This window comes from Tachysurus vachellii, chromosome 4, assembly GCF_030014155.1.
Source record: "Tachysurus vachellii isolate PV-2020 chromosome 4, HZAU_Pvac_v1, whole genome shotgun sequence".
Lineage (NCBI taxonomy): Eukaryota > Metazoa > Chordata > Actinopteri > Siluriformes > Bagridae > Tachysurus > Tachysurus vachellii.
In genome coordinates, this window is record NC_083463.1 from 3,773,293 (window position 1) to 3,782,960 (window position 9,668).

Genomic DNA, 9,668 nt, shown 5'->3' on the forward strand with positions numbered 1-9,668 from the left:
CTGTGGTATGGTGAAATGATGACAGCTGCATCCTGAATGTTTGATTAGCAAAGCTTAAAATACATCTTCACCCACAGAGAGGAAAAGAAGACATCTCAATAAGGACATTACATCATTTTAGATTTACAAACACCTACAGGATGGGTACAAGCACTCATCCTTCACCTCCTTCACCTACCGTCTGTCCCTCCCAAATCACTGAACCATGACAAAGAGAGTAAACGAGAGTCAGGAGAGAGAAATCAGAGAGGATTACTCACTATATCTTATCAAAATATTACCATGCACTCCATTCATACAGTTCAAACTCTTTTTTTTCCTCAGATGTCATTTTTAATCTCATCCATTTCCTTTCCTGTCATTTTCTCCTCTTTTATTTTAATGTAGCCCTCCCTCTCTCCTCCTTCATCTGCCTCTGCGGGGGAAAGTCACCTTGGAGGAGAGAGAAACAGACAGAGAGAGAGAGAGAGAGAGAGAGAGAGAGAGAGAGAGAGATATGCTGTGGGGGTGGAGGAAAAAGGAACCATGCGGTGCACTAAAGCCTTAAACACAAGATCCAACTGTAAGCAGCGGACTGTAGCACTACTGATATTACATTACAAGCCCTTAATAAGAGGAACAGCCCTTAGTCACTAAGAGGTATAATATGCATAGGTATTTTTATAGAAATTGTGTTCGATAAATAAGTTTATATTGAACAATTTCTTAATGTCTCACTCTCTCTCGCTCTCTCTCTCGCTCTCTCTCTCTCTGTCCATGCTACGAAGATCCTTTCTTGCAAAAACACGTTTTATTTATGTCATGCTTTAACAACAGACATTACATAAAGATCTTTATTGAGCAAGCCAGAGCTTGGGCAAGAAATGTTGAGCAAACTCAAACAGGGGTCATGTCCTCTACTGGGTGACATGGGATAGAGCGATTTAAAATCATTACAACATACAGGCAGTCTTGTTTGAGTATTTCTCTAACTGCTGATCTCTTGTGATTATCACAGGATGTATATTCATTTATTTATTTTTATCCTTATTTTTTCTTATTATTATATATTTATTTCTTTTTTCTCTCTCTTCTGTTTCTATACTTCTGTAAAGCTGGTATGAGACAATGGGAATTGTTAAAAGCGCTATACAAATAAATTGAATTGGATGGAATTTTGATGAGGGAAATCAAGGTAAAAATTTTCAGGAAGCTTATAGTAACTGAAATGATCACTCTTTATACCCATGATGAGCAGAATCTCATATTTATTATCTCATATTGATCAGAATCAGGATTATTGGCCAAGTGTGTTGACACACACAAGGAATTTGGTTCCAGCTGTTTGTGACTCTCAAAAGTACAGACATAAATAACACTATACTATACAAGACAATGCAGACAATGTGATACAATACAGACAGTATGAGTATTAAATATGAATATATAATATATGACTGATCAGTTATGTACATAAAGTGTGAGAGTGCATGGTAGTGCAAATAAAAGTATTTTGCAATATTATGCTTTTTGTACAATATACAGCAGCAGTAGTGTGTGTAATATATACGGATGATGTGATGACTGACAGTTCTGATAATGCAGTACATGTAGATATGAAGCAGGGAATATAATTATGGTGAGTTATTAATCAGATTGATTGCCTGGGGAAATAAACTGTTCCTGTGTCTGGCAGTTTTGGTAAACAAAGCTCTGTAGTGCCTGCTAGAAGGGAAGAGCTGAAAGAGGTTGTGTCCAGAGCATGAAGGGTCAGTAGTGATTTTTCCTGTCCAGTTTCTGGTTCTTGTATGTTACAAGTCCTGGGGAGTGGGCATGGGACACCAATTAATTTTTCTGCTGTTTTTACTCTGTGTTGCAGTCTGTTCCTGTCCTTTTTATTGCTGCTCCAAACAAGATGGTGATGGATGTGCACAGGACATCTTCTATGCTAGTACATCCTCTGCTGGGCCTTTTTGATAATGGAGTTTATGTTGCACTCCCATTTCAGGTCTTGGGAAATTATAGTGCCCAGAAACATGAAGGCCTCCACAGATGACACCGGGCTGTTGGATATTGTGAGGGGGAGTAGTGTTGAGGGGTCTTTCCTAAAGTCCACTATCATCTCCACAGTTTTGAGAGTGTTTAGCTCTAGGCTGTTCTGACTGCACCAGCCTCTTCACCTCCTGCTGGTATGCAGACTCATCGCCATCTTGGATGAGACCAATGAGTGTAGCATCATCTGTAAATTTCAGGAGTTTAACAGTTGGGTCACTTGAAGTGAAGTCATTGGTATAGAGGGAGAATAGAAGTGCGGAGAGGACACATCTCTGAGGAGCGCCAGTGCTGATTGTCCGGATACTAGAGGTAACACCTCCCAGTCTCACCTGTTGTTTCTTGCCTGTCAGGAAGCTGGTGATCCAAGTCAATTCAAGTGAAGTCAAGAAGCTTTTATTGTCATTTTAACTATATATATAAAACTGTTGCAGTAGACAGTGAAATGAGACGTTTCTGCAGGATCACGGTACTACATAAAACAAAGACATAGCTAAGGACTTAGTAAGTAGTTCTAGCCACATATAGTGCATCTGTGCAACCTGGTGCAAACAGTGCAAGACATGACATCACACAAAAGACAAAACACAAGACGATAAACAAAAACAGTGCTGACCAGTGTAAATACTGTATGTCCAATCAATATTGCGTGTGCAGAAATACCGGAATGAACACAGTATTATAGCAGCAGTTACAGGAGATATTGTAAAGGATTGTGCAAAACAGCAATCAAATGAAATGTGAGACAGCACATGCAAAGAGCATAAAACAGTGTGCAAAACAGCATGTAAACAGATTGATGGATGTATAATGGAAGAGTGTGTAATTGGTGTAGGTCTGTGCAGTCCATATAGTTGATGTAAGTGTGTGTTGTGCTCAGTACAGTTCATTTATTAAGAAGTCTGATGGCTTGTGGAAAGAAGCTGTTACACATGAGGGTCATGAGGGCCTAAATTCTTCAGTACCATTTTCCAGATGGCAGCAGGGTGAAGAGTGTGTGAGAGAGATGTGAGGGGTGAAGAGTGTGTGTGATGTGTGTGTGGGGTCATCAACAATGCTGTTGGCTTTGCGGATGCAGCATGCTGTATAAATATTATATAGCTAATAATATTTAATACATCATATTATAAGGCAGAAGAGATTTGAAGAGTAACATTCCCAGTCAAAGAGCGGAATGACGTGCAGCCGAAATAGCTCAGTTGGGAGAGCGTTAGACTGAAGATCTAAAGGTCCCTGGTTCGATCCCGGGTTTCGGCAAACCGGAAAAACGTTCTTTTAACATAAAAAATACTAAAATATTTAAAGTGCAAAAGACATGAAATACATATAAAAATACACGTGCGATTTCGAATCTTATTTGTGTTTTTCTGTACGTATATCACTAACACTCCTCAAAAATTCTCAATGACAATAATTTGCATTAAGCATTATACATTTTACATATTTAATTAATTTAGAAATATATTTAGTCATAATGCATTCGACTTTTACTTAATTTGTCCGCAGCTGTAAGGTAGTCTGAACGCAAATGCGCATGTGCGATTAGAGATGTATTTCCTTCTAAACACCACTAGATGGCGCTTTTGTACCTGCTAAACCGCAGTGCCGAAAAATAAAAAGCAAGTCAAGTCAAGTTTATTGTCATTTGAAACATATATAGCTGTTGAAGTACACAGTGAAATGAGACAACGTTTCTCCAGGATCATGGTGCTACATAATTTAAAAACAGAGTTAAGGACTTAAGTAAGTAGTCCTAGATACATAAAGTGAATCTGTGCAACCTGGTGCAAACAGTGCAGGACAAAAGACAATGCAAACAAACAATACAAGACATTACACAAAAGACAATACGCAAAAGCAGTGTACTGCTTATAAATACTGGAATGAACACTTAATATAGTAGCAGCAGTTATATGAGGTATTATAATGTATTGTGCAAAACACATAATACATTATCATTAGTATGAATTTCTGACATTTTAACAATATATTGTTAGAATGAACTTCTAAAGATCAATGGTTTGGTATCAGTCAAAAGTAATTTAATATGAGAAATAAATATAGTAATATATTTTAATAAATATGGAAAACATGTTTTTTAACAAATATCAGTTAGGAGAGCGTTAGACTAAATGTCCTAAGTGCGATACTGGGTATCGACAATTGGTTTGTTTGTAAAGAGGTGGTGAAAGTACGGTGGCCGGGAAGTGCAAAACAAATTAACAAAACCCAAACCAAATTAACAAAACCGAAAACACATTAACAAAACCCAAACCAAATTAACAAAACCCAAACCAAATTAACAAAACCGAAAACACATTAACAAAACCCAAACCAAATTAACAAAACCCAAACCAAATTAACAAATCAGAAAACACATTAACAAATTCGAAAACACAACGACAAGTCAGACAACCCAGAAACGGTAGTGTATCGTTTTGAATGGAAACTTACCGATCATTGGACAAGACACCTGTCACTCAAGATATACAGGTATGGAATCTTATGTGTAATATAAAGTTAAAGAGTAAAGATATAAAGAGTAAAGTTCTCCGTTCAAGAAAATAACAGAATTAATCCACAGTAATCCATTCCATCCATCCATTCCAACGTTTCCCTGTGGCAGACTGTTGATCTTCATGTATACTTTGAGTGACAGGTGTCTTGTCCAATCACAAACTATACCAACCGCTTCCGGGTTGTCTGAAATGTCGTTGTGTTTTCTGATTTGTTCATTTGTTTTCTGATTTGTTAATTTGTTTTCTGATTTGTTAATGTGTTTCATGCACCGATTCAGACAACCCGGAAGCGGTAGGTATAGTTTGTGAATGGAAACTTACCGATCATTGGACAAGACGACTGTCATTAAAGATATAAAGGTGAATGAAAGGTGTCTCGTCCGATGATGGTAAGTTTCCATTAACAAATTATACCAACCGCTTCCGGGTTGTCTGACTTGTTAATGTGTTTTCGGTTTTGTTCATTTGATTTGGGTTTTGTTAATGTGGTTTGGGTTTTGTTAATGTGGTTTGGGTTTTGTTAATTTGGTTTGGGTTTTGTTAATGTGGTTTGGGTTTTGTTAATGTGCTTTGGGTTTTGTTAATTTGGTTTGGGCTTTGTTAATTTGTTTTGCACTTCCCGGCCACCGTATGAAAGTTCATATACACAAGTTATATTGCCAAGAGGCAATGGGGCTCCAGTGAACTTTGCAAAGGGTTTGTTGCTTTGCATCATGATATTCTTGATAAGAGCATGTCAAGAATGTGGTAGCTCAGTGGTTAAGGCGTTTTTTTTAGCATGCTTGGGGTGCGTTTTCGGCAACACGAGGTGGCTGAGAGGTTAAAGCGATGGATTGCTAACCCAGTGTGCTCTGCACGCATTGGTTCATATCCCGCCCTTGTTGCTGACCTCCTCTTTACCACAACACATTCATTTGTTGCAGGCTACATGCACTCGAAATGTGGTATGAAAATCTAGCTTTGCCTAGTGGTGCAGGTAGTGTGGCCGAGCGCTCTAAGGCGCTGGATTAAGGCTCCAGTCTCTTCGGGGACGTGGGTTCAAATCCCACCGCTGCCAGCAAGCTTTTTTAAGGCACCAATTAAGCGTCCTTCCTGTTCCCTCAATCCGTGCTAGAGTGGGGCGTGATAAGCTAGCCCTGGGTCTGCAGCTTTTGCAACGTTAGGCCATATTTCCCTACTGGTTGGACACAGATGCTTGTTAGTTCACATGAGCTCGGTCAACATAAGGCTATGGAACACCAATGAACTTTGCAATGCATTGTGGAGAATGAGTCAGGGCCGTTCTCATACACATGTGGAGGTGCTCATTACTGAGCCTGGTATCATATTTAGTTTTAATTATGTACATTGTAGAGAAAGCTGCCTCACAGTTGTATGTAGAGCCAAACATGGTCAGGATGTATAGGGCTACTTCCCTCAGACCTGGGAAAGCTGTCTCAGGGACGCTGTCTTCAGATTTGAGTGGAAACTTTTGTTCAAAACCTTTATGTTTTGTCTCATAATGGCGTTTCACATTGCCACTTTTAATAAATGCCACAGTTTCTGAACATATGAGACACACTGGTTTAGTGTGGAGTGTGAACAGAAATGAGTCTGTCCATTCTGGAGTAAATGTTTTCGCTGTCCACTTTTCTTTTTTTTTTCTTTTTTCTTTTTTTTCTCCGTCTCACTCCACTGTTTCTCTCCCTTTGTTTTCTACATGTATCGCTCTTTCTTTCATGTGAGGCAGTAATTCGCCACCGGAAACATGCTAGAACTGAGACTGTGGGATTACATGCATGATGTAGCTGCACCTGGCACCAGCCTGACTCGTGTGGCATGTGATTCTTCTTTCTGGCCTGCTGTCAAGCATGATTCTGTGTGGTTTAACTGGCCTGGATTTTCAAATCAGCAGGGTCATCACCCACCGCTGCCAGCAAACCTTTTCAAGGCACCGATTAAGCTTCCTACCTGTTCCCTCAATCTGTGCTAGAGTGGGGTGTGATAAGCTAGCCCTTGGTCTGCAGCTTTCACAACGGTAGGCATTATTTCCCCGCTGGTTGGACACAGATACTTGTTAGTTCACATCAGCTCCGCCAACATAAATCTATGGAGCACCAATGAACTTTGCAATGGGCTTTGGATCTTGGTGTTCTGAACAAGACCTTTCTAAAGCCCATTTGGTAAAGTATGCCACAGAGCTACATTGAAAAAAAACACATGATTTTCTTGGCATGCTTTGGGTGTATTTTCTGCACGACGAGGTGGCCGAGATTTCAAACAATTCCTAACCTAGGTCCTAACAAGTCCTAACAATACCGAACGGCAAGACCTAACAGTTCCGAACGGGGAAAAACAGTCACTGGCCGAAGCAGGGGGATTAGGCAGGAAAAAACAGTCATTGGCCGAAGCAGGGGATTGGGGTGGGACAAAACAGCCATTGGCCGAAACATAGTCTTAGTCACTACAATCGGTTGTAATTGAAAAAAAACAACAACAACATTTCACTACATGTCCTACTGAGTACGATTGTTTATGTCACAAAGGTTTGTGGCTGTACAAAAATGCTAATGCAGAGGGATTTGAGATTTCATTTAAATTTCAGGAGGCTCTGTACGAGACGTTGTATAAGTGTAAGTATATCAATATGACAGGATGTAACTGCAATTGCACCTTTATATTATTTTATTATAACTAAATTTTTATTTGAAAGTTAAGAAACCGGCCTGTGTCCTTACCAAAGCTGATGCTGCGCTCTAGAGATGATCAATGCATTTGAGGGGTTGATTTTTTACTGTGATTGTGTCAGGATGGCCGAGGAGTAGGTCTGCGCTTCTGTTTACCAGCAAATGGGTAAAAATGGGTCATTGTGTTTGACGATGAGATTAATCTTTTGCCATTGGCATGATTCTAGAGTCTTGTCCATAGAATGTTCGGTAGTGAACAAAATACAAGGCCTTTTTGACTGCAAAGCTGAAGCTTATTGATTTGGGATTGAGGCCCCCTGTAGCATGTTCATCAACTGAAACAAATCAAATCCCAGTAGAGGGTCAAACACCAAAGAGTAGGTCTGAGCTTCTGCTTACCAGAAGATGGGTGACAAGTGGTCAATGTGTTCCAAGATAAGCTTATTTTTTGTTCCATTGGCACAGAATATTTACAAGTCAACCAACTACACTGCCTTGTTGTGTTTCTTGTGGAGACCCTGTGCATGGTCCTTAAAATCAGACGTGAAACAACAAAACAAAGAGCTTTAACGAACATTCAGAGATGCGCCGCAGCGCTTGTAGTCGTGGCCGAGTGGTTAAGGCGATGGGCTAGAAATCCATTGGGGTCTCCCCGCGCAAGTTCGAATCCTGCCGACTACGTCAGAGGTTTTGTTTGTCAACGGGCATTTGAACCTTGCCTTAGGGGACGTGCTCCCCAACAAGCAGACTAGTTCAAGAAACCGGCCTGTGTCCTTACCAAAGCTGATGCTGCGCTCTAGAGATGATCAATGCATTTGAGGGGTTGATTTTTTACTTTGATTGTGTCAGGATGGCCGAGCGGTCTAAGGCGCTGCGTTCAGGTCGCAGTCTCCCCTGGAGGCGTGGGTTCGAATCCCACTTCTGACATTGGACCCTTCCCTTTGTCTCAGGATCCTGTACATGAAGGAGAATAAAGTAAATCTGAAAAAAAGTCTTTCAACTTTGATTTCAGTATTTATGTCTTTCATATTCAAAGTGCGAGAAACCCTTAATTGCTTTGGATTCTAAGCTACATTCTACTGCCCTGGCATGCTTTTACAGTCTTGCCCATAAATGATTGCACAGTGAACCAACTAGACTGCCTTGCTGAGATGTTGAGAGAGACCCTGTGCATAGTCCCCACCTGAAGGTTAAAACTTTTGGATTGAGGCCCACAGTAGCAACTGAAACAAATCCATTCACAGCAGTGGTTCGAACGCAGAGGAGTAGGTCTGCGCTTCTGTTTACCAGCAAATGGGTAAAAATGGGTCATTGTGTTTGACGATGAGATTAATCTTTTGCCATTGGCATGATTCTAGAGTCTTGTCCATAGAATGTTCGGTAGTGAACAAAATACAATGCCTTTTTGACTGCAAAGCGGAAGCTTATTGATTTGGGATTGAGGCCCCCTGTAGCATGTTCATCAACTGAAACAAATCAAATCCCAGTAGAGGGTCAAACACCAAAGAGTAGGTCTGAGCTTCTGCTTACCAGAAGATGGGTGACAAGTGGTCAATGTGTTCCAAGATAAGCTTATTTTTTGTTCCATTGGCACAGAATATTTACAAGTCAACCAACTACACTGCCTTGTTGTGTTTCTTGTGGAGACCCTGTGCATGGTCCTTAACCCTCTGGGGTCTGACCATTTTGTGACACTGGCAGAGGTTCTGACATGCTCTTACATTTGGTCTTTTTTCAGTTACTTCAATACATATTAACGGCTAATATCACATAACACTGTATTCAGCACAAACTGGGTTACAATATTATGTAAGTAAAATGTATGTACATGTTTGTATTTTTAAGTAAATGATGTTTATGCGTGGTTACTAAAAAAAAGAAAAAGAAAAGTTGCTGAAATAAGGCCAAGAAACACATACTAAACATTTGTTCACAAACAATAAAGTTCTCTACTCTTGTAGAGTTGAGAATTTGCTACAAAAAGATGTAAAAACCATTTTACCCACTCATTCACATGAAACAATACATTGATTTAACTTTTGTAAGACAGTTTTTGTTGTGTAAAGGCAATATGCGAGGGCGGGTCAATGGTCATGAATATTGATGATTCACACCTGAGGAGGCCCAACCCCTAATGGCTTAGTCTGGATTGTGTTGACAAAAGAATGAGTGTGGGGAGACTCAAAGAGAAAATCTTTTGCTTGTAGTTTACTAAAATAGTGTACAATAAAGTACAAAGGCCTTTTATATCTGTACTTGACAAAATAAGACTTTTATTTTACCAATGGTAAAAAACATGAACAATACAATAGAGTCAAGAAGCTTTATTGTATGGAATGATTCTTTACAATATAAAAAATAAGATATAAATTTGTAAGCCATCACACACTGTGAATCTTTGAGAATGGAGTTTAAATGTCGTCATGCCATTGCTCAAAACAGTTCCTATTTA

At 39.7% G+C, this 9,668-nt stretch overlaps 1 long non-coding RNA gene and 4 other non-coding genes across 5 annotated transcripts in view; 4 read left to right on the forward strand and 1 right to left on the reverse strand.

Annotated features, from left to right (window-relative positions):
- The first annotated feature begins 3,215 nt into the window (after positions 1-3,215).
- trnaf-gaa (transfer RNA phenylalanine (anticodon GAA)) lies at positions 3,216-3,288 on the forward strand. The gene has a single exon. It is a non-coding gene; the product is annotated as a tRNA-Phe (tRNA).
- Positions 3,289-5,525: 2,237 nt separating this feature from the next.
- trnal-aag (transfer RNA leucine (anticodon AAG)) lies at positions 5,526-5,607 on the forward strand. The gene has a single exon. It is a non-coding gene; the product is annotated as a tRNA-Leu (tRNA).
- A 2,208-nt stretch (positions 5,608-7,815) lies between these two features.
- Positions 7,816-7,897, forward strand: trnas-aga (transfer RNA serine (anticodon AGA)). The gene has a single exon. It is a non-coding gene; the product is annotated as a tRNA-Ser (tRNA).
- A 163-nt stretch (positions 7,898-8,060) lies between these two features.
- Positions 8,061-8,143, forward strand: trnal-cag (transfer RNA leucine (anticodon CAG)). The gene has a single exon. It is a non-coding gene; the product is annotated as a tRNA-Leu (tRNA).
- Positions 8,144-9,557: 1,414 nt separating this feature from the next.
- The window catches only part of LOC132844079 (uncharacterized), a 608-nt gene continuing 497 nt past the window's right edge, over positions 9,558-9,668 (reverse strand). The window contains exon 3 of the long non-coding RNA XR_009648331.1: positions 9,558-9,668. This exon is cut by the window's right edge and continues 105 nt beyond it. This is a non-coding gene — a long non-coding RNA (uncharacterized LOC132844079).